Below are 10752 nucleotides of genomic sequence, written 5' to 3'. Positions count from 1 at the left end.
GTACTTGTCAGGTTCGGGCCCGAACCTGGCAGAGTAAGTCCGTACCATCTCCTCGGGAGACCCCAATCTACCCGAATCTCAGGTATGTGTGATGCCCTCATCCTCGGGATACTCATATCTCGGGGTCCGCTCCGTCGCTAACGGAAACGTTGGCGCGGTTCTAAAAACCGTATGTTCCTCGTCACACAATAGTTCCGACTACAATCGGCTATCCACGCAAGTCATCGGGATGCCCATAACCGTCCTATCGTTTGGACGTTGGCGCGATTATATCATCGCCACATTCACAATCATATCCCATATGGGTGATATCCGACCCGGATCGGATGGCCCAATAATGGGACGCAATCTCGCAATCATCGTGCAATCATTCACAAATGCCCGTTTCTACAATCACGCGCTAAACGCTAATCCGAACCCTTCCGAATTAACGTTAGTGCCATGCCAACTACCCCAATCACATGCATTTATATAGTTTATTCACTATACATGCATTTTCGCTTGCATAGTCTTTTATATTTATTTTTTTATTTTCTTTGAGTCTCTCCATTCATACTACCGTACCTCCGGTACGACCTACTTGGTCCCGGTCCGCCCGGAAAAACCAGTTCGGTTCATTCCGTGGTTTTTAACCTTACCTTGTATTTATTTTGGGTCCAGACTACGTGGGGTCCGGTCTGGCCCGTAATTCCGGTATATTTTATATTTTTCACTTTTTCATAATTTGAGCCAGGGTAATATTAGGTCCGTCTTATCAAGTTTTTCAATTTTCCACATGGTGAATTTTTAAGGTTCCGTTACTTTTTTTTTTCCAGACCGATCGGTCTAGTCAGTAGACCGATCGGTCCAGTCGGTTCGGAACGGATGTTCCGTCTCGTCTAGACCGGACGGTCTGGAAATACGGAACGGACGTTCCGACTGTCTAGAACGGACGGTCTGGACTTCGTCTTCAACCTCTGGACTTCGCGTTTTCTTCTGCGGTTCATCAAAATCACTCAAACATGCATGATTCACTATGGGTATTACACTAAAACTCATAGAATTACAAGTAGAACACGAATCAAAGATCAATTTTGCACGAAATCACCTAATACCCAAAACCCCATGTCAACCGACTCCCGAATTCACTCACCTCGGGTTAATCCCGTGTTCTGGGTGATGGAAAGGGGGCTTGGCGATGCTCCTCTGTGTCTGTAGAAGCAAGCAAGGACGTGAGTTACTCGGATTTGAGGGAGAATTCGGCTCTGAGGTTGAGGAAGAATGAAGAGGAAGAAGGTGGCTAAATAAAGCCCGAATGGTCGAATTTTCGGTAGAAATCCAGACCTAGGCGTGGACCAAATCGTGTTTAGGGTCAAAAGGTCGGGTTTTCCGGTCGGATTAGTGCATTTGGGTCGCTTTCAGGTCGGACCCAGGTGGAAACCGCAACTTTGGTCGCTGCCGACAGTCGGGTCCATCCGTTCCGGGACTGTCTGGAATGGACGGTCTGTTCTTGCGCGGTCCGTCCTGGGTTTTCCAGAACGGGCGTTCCGAGTTTTTGTTTTTTTTGAAAAACTGGGTTGTTACAATAAATGTCTATATATATGTTTTTACATTCAATAATATTTTTATATAAAGATAGTTTTCAATAATTATTAATTATATAAGAATGGTGTAATTCTTTTAGAGATATCTTAAAAATAACATCAGTCATAATTGTAAAACTATTCAAACTAACATTTCATGAATTAAGTTATAGAATACAACAAAATATTGTATAAGAATTTAGATTTTTCTCATATACAAACATTATAATTTTTAACAGTTGCATTCAATATTTAAATATAAGTGTTGTGTATAAATACAAGTTAAAAAAATAGTCAACTTTAATTAGAATGACTGAAAGATACTCAAATAATAATTTTTAAAACTACTTCATACATGATCTAACTTCAAATCATCATTAAAAAACTAATGAAACTTTGGGTGTAAAATATCAATTTTCTTCATTTTGTGCTTAGGAATGAACCGACACCAAATCTATTATAAATATATGCAATGAAAAACGAAATATAAAAATAAAATAAAATCTAAAACATAATCAAGATATTTATGTTTATTTTTCATTTTAAATTTGGTTATTTATTTATTTTGTAAGTTAGAATCGGGTTTTTGTTTTGCTAAAATTAATATTTAATACGAAAAAAGTTTGTCTATTTGTTTTAACATACTATAGGATGAATTATTTGTCCATTTTCTAAATATATAAGATTGTTTTTCTAAAAATGATACTATAATATTTTACTAAGTTAGAATATAAAATTTAGTATAGAATATTTACAATATTATAGATAGAAATACGAGTTTTTATAATATACCTAAAATGTATCATTCAGGTTTAATAATATTGTTGTATTCTTCTATTTTTTTCTATGTAGAGAAACATAAATTTTACATACAAAATTAATTTTTGTCTATTTTATTTTTGAAACATTTTATAAGTAAATTTTTATTTATAAATTTTTTGTTTTAGGATATTGTTTAGTATGCTAAAAAGTCATTCAGGTTCGTATATAACTATCATGTTCCGAGTTACACTTGACACAACATGAAGTACTTCTCACAGTCTTTTGACTCAGATCGAGTTCCACCTGACACGGGCCGTGTCAAATTTCTGTGCAACACGAATTTTTCCTCAGACAATCAACACGGTCCGAGTTAAATCTAACACGGACCGAGTTACATTTCTGTAAAGAAAATTTCGTTTTCGTCATATAGACAGAGTTCTACTTCACCCGAGTTGAGGTATACCTCACTCACAAACCGAACAACTTTACTGCCAAACACATGTGTTTCACTGATCCATATTATATCATTTACGAACATTTAACTCCTCCACCATATCCGTAATACATATAACTATGAATCTCTTGAGAGATTATTAATAAACCCCATTCATTTACTCTAAAAATACCAACATGTACTTCACCAGGCCAACAGGACAATAAAAAAGAAAACACAATGGTAATACCAAAGTCCACCTTTCGATTGTTTCCCCCAAGAACGTCATCAAGATTTGGGCATAATCAAGCGCACTCTATGCCTATAAAGTCAGCATTAACCTTGCTAATTGTTTTTCAAGAGAGTTGGTGAGGAAATATCAAAGGAAGTTTGGGTTGAGTTCTTCGATTTGATAATGGCTTCTCACCTTAAGCCGACCCTTTTAATGGTTATGGGAGGCACCCCGCCATTATCACAACTTCTGCCCAAGAAACAGAAATTTCCGATTTCCAACAGGCTGAAATACTTAGACGCTTGCAGCAACTTAATAAGCCTTCTGTTACATCTATCCAGGTCCGTACAATAATGTATTCCACAATGTGAAACCTAGCATAAGGGGGCGACTGGTTGCACCGCCGCCACCCGCAAACGGAGCGGTTGCGATTTCCGGCGGTTGCGGGCGATTGAAAAACTGACTGGTTGAACCGCAATCAACCGCAACCGCAACCAAACTTGTGTTTTCTAATCGCAGCTTTCAACTTGCGTTTTGGTAGCGGTTTCCGGCGTTTTGACAAAAAAACTAAAATATTTTTATTATAAATTATATAAAACATTAATATATATATTGATAATGATTTTGTTTAGTGTTATGATTTGATATTATTTTTTAGTATTATATTTTAATTAAAAAAATACAATAGTATAATTTTCAAGTTTAATAATGATTATTTTTAATAATTTTTATAATAAAAATATTTTTTTACTTAAAAATAAATTAAATTGATAATATTTATATTTTAAATTTATTATTATTATTATTATAAATTTAGTAAATAATTTTTATCAAATGATACGAAAAATTTAATTAAAACTATTATAAAAAATTATTTTTAAATAATATTTTTTTTGACAATTTATATCAAAATGCAACCACAACCGTAATGAACCATTCACTTCTAACTACACCCACCCGCAATCGCTACCAACAACAACTTCTCAACCAGTCAGTACTAATCATTTATAATCACTATCAAACGTTCTGAAAACGCTGCCACCTGCAACCGCAAACGCTGCGGTACAACCAGTCGAACCCTAAGACTTGAAACCGTTGATGCTAACATTTTATCTTCAATATGTTTATATATGGACAGAGTCCAGATGGAGATATAATAGATTGTATCCCTATTACCAACCAGCCGGCGTTTGACCATCCTTTGCTGAGGAACCACATCATCCAGGTTTTCTAAGAGATTCAAACCAGTTTCTCCCTTTGGCCGGATTCTCCCGATATGTTTATAATTGTTTTTTTTTGTGAACTATTAGATGAGGCCAAGTTCCGAACCCGAAGGCGATCTTGCAGAAGAGGCCGAGGGAAAGCCGAAGGGTATACGTCAGCTATGGCACATGTACGGAGAGTGCCCGGAAAACACAGTTCCGGTCAGAAGAACAAAAGAAGAAGATCTCTCTTGTCTCGGTTCGTCTACTTACATTCTTTCTTCTTTTGCCTTCTGTATATGTATATATACAGGTCTATCAACAGTTGTACGGTGACTACAACACAAGACTTTTTATCTACTGGACAGTAAGTTTTGACTTTTGAGAGTTTAATTTATTATCTAGGGTTGTTTCTTTCCGACATATGGATTCCTACGAACCATAATCCTCTTTGGCCACTAACAAAATATTGGGAATTCAAAACAGCGAGATGCATACCAACACACAGGTTGCTACAATCTTCTGTGCTCAGCGTTTGTCCAGACGGACAGAACTTTCGTCCTTGGTGGAACCCTCAATCCAACATCATCGTATGGAGGTACCCAGTACGAAATCAGTCTACTCATATGGCGGGTAATGATCGGATTCTTTCGAATGTAAACATCAAAATCCGACACATGAACACATTCAAGCCATAATCGAAATCTGTTTTTTAAATTCAGGACAAGAACGCAGTGTTGAATAATGGCTCGACCTGCTGAAGAAAGAAGCTGAAGGTAGAAAAGTTGCTGAATGGTTCAGAGGTTCATTAAGGACAGAAGAGTAATTGATTGACTGAGTTCAGACTGTTGAAGCTGTTAATCAGTAACGGAAGACACGTGCAAGGCACGGGATCATCTTCTTCTCTATAAGAAGGCTGAACCATGAACAGAGAAGATTAACATTCTTTTCTGTAAAAGATTTAATCACCAAAGTTGTGATTGTGCGATTGTATCTGTAACCCTAAAGCGGAGATAGTGAATTCTGGTTCAAAGAACCACCGAGACGTACGCAATCTCACATCGAGATTGGGGAACTCGTTAAACAATCTGTGCAAGAGTGTGTGAGTTTTTGGGTTCTGGGTTTTATCAATCCTGATCAAATTGGTAGAAACGTGAGCACAAGAACAAACAGGAATCAGGTTCAAGAAATAGCAACTGGTATCAGAGCCCGGCTGTCGAAGGCTGGGGCGGAAAAGATTCGTCGATCTCGAAGATAGGGTACAGGAAAGAAAGGTCTGCATCAGAATCGAAGAAACACGCCGGAAAATGTTGGCCTGCAAATTGGAGGTGGAGAAATACGACGGAAAGGGAGATTTCTCACTCTGGAAAGACAAGGTAATCGCAAGTCTAGAAATCTTAAGGCTACATGATGTGTTGAGCAAAGATTATGATCTTATGCTAGAAAGTTCTGAGAAATCTGAAGTGGAAGGTGGTTCTGATTCGAAAGAAATCAAACCCGAAGTGGAAGGTAGAGTATCTTCCCAAACACTGGAATCTGGGCAGATTACTGAAACAAAGTATGAGCGAAGCAGGAGAGTAAGAAATCTGATTCTTCTCTGTTTAACGGATCCTATAATGCGGAAAGTGCGGCATCAACAAACAGCAGCAAGTATTTGGAGAGCTTTAGAGGAAGAATTCCTACATAAATCTTTACCAAACAAGATGTATTTGAAACAAAGGCTTATAGGGTTCAAGATGATTCATCAAAAACCACCGAGGATAATGTGGATGGCTTCAAGAAACTTGTGAATGATCTGTCAAACCTAAAGATTGAGGTTCCAGAAGAAGATCAGGTACTGATCTTGTTAAATTCACTTCCTGATCAGTATGATCAGTTGAAGGATACACTCAAGTACATCAGAAGAGAAACTATCACTCTTGATGAAATCACAAGTGCTGCCTATTCTAAGGAATTGGAATTTGCGGCAAAGAACAACAAATCTTCTGCTGAGGGACTCATTGTCAGAGGAAGGTCTGAGAAGAGGGAGGGAAACAGCAAGAGCCAAGGGAAGAGAAAATCAAGATCAAAGTCAAGAGGAAAATCAGAATCCGGATCTGGATGTTGGTTCTGTGGAAAAGAAGGACATTTCAAGCGAGATTGTAGGACACGAAAGAAACATCTGGAGAATCAGTCGAAGGGATAAGGAGAAGCTGCTGCAGTGACAGACTCAGAAATAGACACTGAAGTTTTGTCTCCAAAAGAACAGTGGATTCTTGACTCGGGATGTTCATTTCACATGAGTCCTAGAGAGGACTGGTTTGAGGATCTACAATTGCAGGATCAAGGGAAAGTTTTGATGGGTAATAACATGACATGCCTAGTCAAAGGAATCGGGTCAGTAAGAATCAAAACCCCTGATGGGATTGTAAGAACTCTGAGTGATGTAAGGTTCATACCTGATCTGAAACGAAATTTAATCTCACTTGGAGCTTTAGATTCACTTGGATATAGCTACAAGTCTCAAGGTGGAAAACTCAAGGTGATAAAAGGATCTTTGGTGGTACTAACAGGAAAACTGCAAAAAGGGTTATATGTGCTACAAGGGGAAACTGTCACGGGTGAGGTTCAGACCAACAATGAAGAAACCAATGAGACAATACTATGGCATCAGCGGCTTGGCCATATGAGCTCCAAGGGTATGGGAATTATGAAGAACAGAGGACTTCTGAAAAACTCAAGAATTGGGAACATGGAATTCTGTGAAACCTGTGTAATGGGCAAATCACACAGGCTCAGTTTCTCCAAAGCCAAACATACAACAAAGGGCACTTTAGAATATGTGCACGCTGATCTATGGGGCTCAACAACTGTGACTCCCTCTCTCTCAGACTCAAAGTACATCTTATCCTTGATAGATGACTACTCAAGGAAAGTATGGATATACTTCTTAAAAACAAAAGACCAAGCATTTTCCAGCTTTGTGGGATGGAAGAACTTGGTTGAAAATCAACTTGGAAGGAAAGTAAAGTGCCTAAGAACTGACAATGGGCTAGAGTTCTGTAATGCTCCATTTGAAGCATTCTGTAAGGAGCACGGGATAGAGAGGCACAAAACATGCTCATATACTCCACAGCAAAATGGAGTTGCTGAGAGAATGAATAGAACAATCATGGACAAAGTGAGATGTTTTCTGACAGAAACAGGACTTGAGGAACACTTCTGGGCTGAAGCTGCAGCCACTGCTGTACATTTGATCAACCGTTCACCTTCAAGTGCTTTGAATTTTAAAATTCCAGAGGAGATATGGACTGGCAGACCACCATCATATCACTACTTGAAGAGGTTCGGCTGTGTTGTATATGTACACTCCAACCAGGGGAAGCTCAAACCACGAGCAAGGAAGGGGATTTTCTTGGGATATCCAAAGGGAGTCAAAGGGTATAGAGTTTGGCTACTGGAAGAACAGAAATGCATCATAAGTCGAGACTTAGTTTTCAGAGAAAGCACTGTGTATAAAGACCTCAACACACAACAGGATTCAAATGAAAATAAAAGACTGTTAGAAAATTCAGAAAAGGTGATAATTCAACTAACAGTAGATCAAGGGAAAGGTCAGACAGAGAATCAGAATCAAGGTGGAGCTCATAACCCAGAAGCACCAACAAATTCGAGTGATGAGGAGGAATTAACAGAAGTGGAACTTCAGAATTCCAGAGAACCAGAGGCTGACCAAGATCTACAAGGATATCAACTAGCGAGAGACAGACAACGCAGAAATATTATTCCACCAGCAAGATACAGAGAAGAAGATGTAGTAGCTTTTGCACTAACAACTTCTGAGGATATGGAATTGGAGGAACCAAGGACATTTCAGGAAGCTGTAAAATGCAGAGATAGTTCCCATTGGGGTAAGGCTATGGATGAAGAAATGGAATCATTGAGGAAAAATGAAACATGGACGTTAGTAGACTTACCAGTAAACAAGAGAGCCATAGGCTGCAAATGGATATTCAAGCGAAAACCGGGCATTCCAGGAGTTGAACCTCCAAGGTATAAGGCGAGATTAGTTGCAAAAGGATATGCACAGAAGGAAGGAGTCGACTACCAAGAAATATTTGCACCGGTAGTCAAACACGTGTCAATAAGGGTACTTCTTTCACTAGTTGTCTCATTCGACATGGAGCTAGAACAACTAGATGTAAAAACTGCTTTTCTCCATGGAAACTTGGAAGAGCAGATTTTCGTGCTACAGCCTGAAGGTTTCAAGGAAAGAAGAAATGAGAACAAAGTCTGTCAACTCAAGAAATCCTTATACGGATTAAAACATAGTCCAAGACAGTGGAATAAGAGATTTGATGACTTCATGATACAAAAGGGTTTCCGTAAGAGTCTACATGACACCTGTGTGTATCACAGAAAATCAGAGAAAGGTGCGTTGTTCCATCTCCTGCTATATGTTGATGATATGTTGGTTGCTTCATGTGATAAGAATGAAATCCAGGAACCGAAGAAACTACTGAGTCAAGAATTTGAGATGAAAGACTTAGGAATTGCTCAGAAGATACTGGGTATGGTTATTGAGAGGGACAGAACTAAAGGAACACTTGTTCTGTCTCAGCAAGGGTACTTGGAAAAAGTACTGAATTGCTTCAATATGAGTGACTCAAAATATGTAAAGACGCCATTTGTAGCACACTTCAAGTTAAAAGCGATCAAAGAAGAAGATCAGGAACCAGAAATGGACAGCACTCCTTATGCAAGTGCAGTAGGGAGCCTAATGTACGCAATGATCGGGTCAAGACCAGATTTAGCGTTTAGTGTGGGTATGATCAGCAGATACATGGGTTGTCCAGGCAGGGAACATTGGGAAGCAGTAAAATGGGTCATGAAATATCTCAGAGGAACGACTGATTTGAGACTGGTATACACCAAAGAATCTGATCTGAAAGTAAGAGGGTATTGTGATGCAGATTACGCAACAGATCTGGATAAAAGGAGATCAGTTACAGGATTAGTATTCACAGTTGGGGGAAACACAGTAAGTTGGAAATCCAACCTGCAACATGTCGTGGCACTATCTACAACAGAAGCAGAATACATGGCAATGACTGAGGCTTTCAAAGAGGCTATCTGGTTAAAGGGTCTGTTGGAAGATCTTGGTGTACAACAAGATTCGGTTGATATTCATTGTGACTCTCAAAGCGCGATCTGTTTGGCCAAGAACAGCGTTTATCATGAAAGAACTAAGCATATAGATGTGAGGCTTCATTTCATAAGGGACATTATATCCCAAGGTGTGTGTAGAGTAGTGAAGATTGCAACAAGTTTAAATCCAGCATATATCTTCACCAAAACTGTCACGGTCGGCAAGTTTCAGGAGGCTCTGAACTTGCTGAAGCTTCGAAAAGCATGATTCACTCAAAAGGGCGGGAAACAGAACCAGGAATTCACGGAGCATGCGAGCCAAGGTGGAGATTTTGTTGAATAATGGCTCGACCTGCTGAAGAAAGAAGCTGAAGGTAGAAAAGTTGCTGAATGGTTCAGAGGTTCATTAAGGACAGAAGAGTAATTGACTGAGTTCAGACTGTTGAAGCCGTTAATCAGTAACGGAAGACACGTGCAAGGCACGGGATCATCTTCTTCTCTATAAGAAGGCTGAACCATGAACAGAGAAGATTAACGTTCTTTTCTGTAAAAGATTAAATCACCAAAGTTGTGATTGTGCGATTGTATCTGTAACCCTAAAGCGGAGATAGTGAATTCTGGTTCAAAGAACCACCGAGACGTACGCAATCTCTCATCGAGATTGGGGAACTCGTTAAACAATCTGTGCAAGAGTGTGTGAGATTTTGGGTTCTGGGTTTTATCAATCCTGATCAAATTGGTAGAAACGTGAGCACAAGAACAAACAGGAATCAGGTTCAAGAAATAGCAGTTATAATTATACATAAACAGTGGTAGTATTACATTATTATAAACCGTAAAAGTCTACCACCGATATAACACAAACTGTTTCCCAAAAGCGTAAATGTACCATAGGAAATAATTATACATGATCAAACGATAAGCTGCCCAGGTCTCCGATGTCCGCTCATCGGCTACTGCTGCTCACGACCTGAAACGTTGCGTAACAACGTCCTAAGCTAATTGCTTAGAGAGTGAACTCGGGCGTAACCCGGAGTTCCATTCTCATGGTGCCAGGGAAAGCACATACACACATATATATATATACTAGTATTCTAATAAACAGAAATTGAAAACAGGAAATCACTATAAGCATGCAGCAATCACAATCAAGTCCGTACGACAAGTCGCAGGACAGAGTCCGTCAAATCGTCTCTACGCGCACCATGCGTAGGTAATGTACTCCCCATGTGCATGGCACAACCACCTCTCTCCTCGAATCCATCTACTCCGCAACCACTCGGAATCCGGCAAAAGTATCTTTTTATTTTCTCCGCCCGAACACATCACCCCACCCTAGCATCGATGTCACCTCTCGATACTAGGCGTGTCACCCGACTCCGGCATTGATGTCACCTCTCAATACCGGAGCTCACCAGACGTCGGCTACAACCG

General features: G+C 39.4%; 1 long non-coding RNA gene across 2 annotated transcripts; it reads left to right on the top strand.

Annotated features, from left to right (window-relative positions):
- The first annotated feature begins 3942 nt into the window (after nt 1-3942).
- LOC104817126 lies at nt 3943-4926 on the top strand. 2 transcript variants are annotated; one of them, XR_772455.1, is made up of 4 exons: nt 3952-4214; nt 4300-4558; nt 4678-4824; nt 4914-4926. It is a non-coding gene; the product is annotated as an uncharacterized LOC104817126 (long non-coding RNA). The 2 variants fall into 2 exon arrangements; XR_772454.1 differs by lacking the exon at nt 4914-4926 and having other exon boundaries at nt 3943-4214; nt 4678-4825.
- The last annotated feature ends 5826 nt before the right edge of the window (nt 4927-10752 follow it).

Source organism: Tarenaya hassleriana, unplaced genomic scaffold (genome assembly GCF_000463585.1).
Source record: "Tarenaya hassleriana unplaced genomic scaffold, ASM46358v1 Cleome27, whole genome shotgun sequence".
NCBI classification, from domain to species: Eukaryota; Viridiplantae; Streptophyta; class Magnoliopsida; order Brassicales; family Cleomaceae; genus Tarenaya; species Tarenaya hassleriana.
Note: the sequence above shows the minus strand (reverse complement) of the source record. Positions and strands in the feature narration are given on the sequence as shown.